The following is a 4,625-nucleotide window of genomic DNA, read 5'->3' as shown; positions in this document are numbered from 1 at the left end:
GCTGAAACAACTGGATGTCCATAGTAAAAAAAAAAAAAAAATCGAGACACACACTTTATATCCTTCATAAAAATTAACTCAAATGAACCACAGACCTAAATGTAAAACACAAAACTGTAAAACTCCCAGAAGATAACATAGGAGAAAACCTAGATGACCTTGGGTATGGCAATGACTTTTAAAATATAACACCAAAGGCACACTCCATGAAAGAATTGATAAGCTAGACTTCATTAAAATAGAAAATTTCTGCTCTGTGAAAATCACTATCAAGATAATGAAAAGACAAGCCACAGAGTGGGAGAAAACTATATTTGTAAAAGACGCATCTTGTTAGGGTAAAGTGGCAACTTGCAAGCTTCTTACATGTGCAACTGGTGTAATTTATTTTGGTATATAGTGTGAGGTACAGACTTTAGTTTTAAATGGGTGTGTAGTTTTCTAGACATCAATTTTAAAGATTATAACTTGACTTTATCACAATCAAACTTCCCAGACGTACTAAGAACTATTTGTGGATATTCTTTTGTTTAATTTGTACATGTGTTCATTCATGTAGTAATGCTACACACAATGTTTGAATTGTAGTGGCTTTATAGTTAAGTTATATAGCTGCCTAATTAATAGATACTCAACTTCTAATAAAATTTAGGGCTTGTACCTGAGTGCCCCCAGACTATGTTCTTCATTCAGACTCTTTACTATTCACTCAATATAAATTCAGAGCTGATATACATTAAAACTGAACTAAAGTGGCTACCATTTTTCAGTTTTCATCTATATTCCTAGATTTAAAATATGAGAAAGTAATAGAATGCAACATTTCTTAAAACCTCTAATGACTCACATTTTCTATCTCTAATTAAAACAGAATACCCTGTGGAATATCTTTGCATCATTTACCCGGTTTCATTAATTCTGGCTGCTGAAGTTAATTTAAATTCACTCTGGTAAAATGAGAGCTCAGTATAATGTTTTAGCATACTCAGTGAGACTTACAAATAGTCATCTGCTAGGTGGTAAACAGTAAACAGTCTTGTTTATTGCAAATAATCTTAGCCAATAAATGTTATTTATGCTCCATTTAAGAATAAAGATGTTAATCTGAGATCACAGAAGGATGTTTTTGTTAAAGCTAAAAGCAATTCGCTTTGATTAGTTGCAAATGCAAATATTACCTAACTTCTTTCTCCTTCTTTGATAGTTGTATAGAAATAAAACTAAATATAAGAATGTCAGCCAAACCCACTACAAATAAAACTGCACTACAGACCCACTATCTTCAGTGATTTCTACATGATTTCTATGCTCAAACCTTCATTCTATCCTCTCTTCCTAAACAGAATTTTTTTTTTGGTTTTCAGTAACTTTTATTACACAAGAGATTCATATTTTTTATAGAGAAATCATATAATCAAATAATCCAAAAATAGATTAAAAAGCAGCCATAATTCCACCTCTCAGATATATTATCACTGTATCTATTTTATAGTATAGCTTTCTTATATTTTTAACATCTTTATTGCAGTGTAATTGATTTACAATGTTGTGTTAGTCTCTGCTGTATAACAGTGCATCAGCTATACATATGTATATATCCCCATATCCCCTCCTTTTTGCATCTCCCTCCCACCCTCCCTATCCCACCCCTCTAGGTGGTCACAAAGCCCCGAGCTGATCTCCCTGTGCTATTTGGCTGCTTCCCACTAGCTATCTACTTTACATTTGGTAGTGTCTATATGTCCATGCCACTCTCTCACTTCGTCCCAGTTTACCCTTCCCCCTCCCTATGTCCCTAAACAGAATTTTAAGAAGTTAGCCAAGATAAAATGAGAAACTGATTTAGACTTAGGTCCCAAATTTACAGCTTCAATGATTTAGGAAAATCCCTTGACAGCTATACTGAGCCTCAGTTTTCACATTTGTGAAAGGGTGAGGATTAAAATAACTGATACTTCTGGAAATGCCTGTCATTCTGATTGGATATTTTTAAAATATTAACTGAAGTTTAAATGTATAAATTATAAAAAGAAGATGACAGAAAGGCCTATTATCATTTTATTACCCAGATAAACCCTGGTGGCCCACTGATAGGAGAAGGGGCTTCTCTAAGTAGTTTTCTTCATCCTGATTTCTGGACACTCCCTTCTTTAATCTGCTTTTGGAGGCACCGGGTGACATTTTGGCAAGTTTTATTCAATTTCTTTATGCCTTGATTTTAGGAAAGAAGAATAGTAGCTGTGCTGAGCTCTGCCAGGTCAGATAGAATTTTGGAGTATTCTTTCTCTCTCTTGTAGACAGCCACTGTCATTTGGTAAGCCATAAGCCTTCCTTTGCTTTGACTGTGGTTAGTGTGTTTGCTGGATTTCTAAAATATATTTTTAGTGTTTACTTGTTTAGATTGAAAAGATTGGGCTATATTTTTTAAAAGTTTATCCCTCCATTTTGGAAGGCCTTTTAAGTTGTGATATTACGTGCAAGAGAGCTAACGGAATTCTGGACTCCATATTTTCGTTTTTACCTTTTTTTTTTTTTTCTCTCAGACTTTGAACCAACAATGGCTAAGAATGAGAGGAACTCAGACCCGAATATTTTTTCCCTTGTCAAGCACAGAGAATATAGGAAAAAATGAAATTGGGAAATTGTATTGCTCGTCTTCCTTTCCTCCTTTTTGGTCAGTTACCTTAGTCGTCCACCTCACTTTGTATTTCTAGCCTGGCTTCAGAAAGACCTGAATTTGATGAACTAGACACTGTTGTAGTAGTAGATTGCTAGAAGGAACCAAGATCCAGACGACCTTAAATGGTGGCTTCATGAAATTATATTCAAGGATGGTCCAGCCAATTTCCTCACTTCCATTGTGAAAGTTCCCTATTCCTAAGAAAATGGACCTATGTCCGACTGACACAGAAGAGGGAGATTTATCCCAGTGCATTTATATATGTATATATATTAAAATTATGTATATATATATAAAATGCCTAATGCAAATACCTCAGATGTTCTATTTTGTGTTTTTTCTTTAATTTTACTAATAAAATTGTGACCATTTTTTTACTCAAAAGAGGAGAACCTTAAAAATTAATTAGAAACACATTCTCAGTAGTCTAAGGTTCAGAGTGACTTGGCAGAGAATATTGCTGAATGGTTAGATAACAGTGCTGGTAGGCTTGGCTATTTTAACACTTTACATTTGAGTTTCTCTTCCTTGAAATTACAAGAGCTATATGACTCAAGAGAAAGACTGATAATTAGGAATATTCTGCTTGCTTTTTATATAGCCCATTGAAGAACATTTTGATTAATTATTTGGAGGTCATAGGAAGGTACCTTCATGATCTAACTTTTGAACAAGTAGTGTTGCAACAAAAAGCCATGACTTAAAATTAAAAAGGAAATTTGAAATGACCTATTTCTTTTGGCACCTCAAGCCAGATATCTGTCAGTAAAATGAGTCACTTTTCAGTCAAATGGGTGGTCAGCAATATAAATTGGGAAGCTGAAAGACACCATTGCCAAACAGAGCATCTGCAGTGTTCACATCTATATTTGAGCATCTTTCATTTACCCAAGGAGTGCAGATGAGAAGGAGGAAGGCAGAGAAATGCACTTGCATAAAGCTTTTCAAGATGGATAGAACAGACAGCATTCCCAGAGGCAGGTCAAGTTCAACCCAAGAACAGCTCTCTCAGTGCTTTCACAACTGGTTAAAATACAAGACCAGTAGTAACTCAGCTCTCAAATCAGTGCTGAAATCAAGCAGAAGTTTGTTAATATTCGTACAGTTAACATACATCAAATAGGATTACTGAATTTTCTGAATCTAAAAGTTCTCCACAGTGTTGACATTTCCTTACTGAACTCCCAGGATCGTTTGTTTTCAAAGGCTGTTGGGCTCAAGACGCATTTGGTTTTAAACAATCCTTCACAAAAAGTTCAACTTTCAGTCTAATATGATTGAAACCCAGCTTGAGTGTGTTTTATAATGCACTGAACTGGAAAGGCTATGGGCATTGAATTATTCAAAACATGGTAGGCGAAGGAGTGATATGTGGGGAGGAGTTGATCAAAGAAATCAGTGAGACTTGATATGTCTTGTTATCTCATTTTATTTACCTTTTAGAACTCTTCCAAATACTAGAGGAAAGAAATCAATAGCAATTTTCACCTGTCACGTTCCACACTTCAATTATTAATGAATGTCAAATTTGACCACAGTTTTCTGTACCACCTGCTCTGCAATAATATTTGAGCCTTTATTAAAAATGTAAAATTGGGCTTCCCTGGTGGCGCAGTGGTTGAGAGTCCGCCTGCCGATGCAGGGGACACGGGTTCGTGCCCCGGTGTGGGAGGATCCCACATGCCGCGGAGCGGCTGGGCCCGTGAGCCGTGGCCGCTGAGCCTGCGCGTCCGGAGCCTGTTGCTCCGCAACGGGAGAGGCCACAACAGTGAGAGGCCCGCGTACCGCAAAAAAAAAAAAAAAAAAAATGTAAAATTGTCATTGAATTTCCAAATATGATTTGCCAGTGGCTAATTCAGCTTGTTTTATTAATAAGCAAGTTCTGATGAGTAATACTAATTTAATACACTAGCATGTAAGGTTAAAGTGTGAATTATTCCTGCCG

Source organism: Phocoena sinus, chromosome 10 (assembly GCF_008692025.1).
Source record: "Phocoena sinus isolate mPhoSin1 chromosome 10, mPhoSin1.pri, whole genome shotgun sequence".
NCBI classification, from domain to species: Eukaryota; Metazoa; Chordata; class Mammalia; order Artiodactyla; family Phocoenidae; genus Phocoena; species Phocoena sinus.
Note: the sequence above shows the minus strand (reverse complement) of the source record.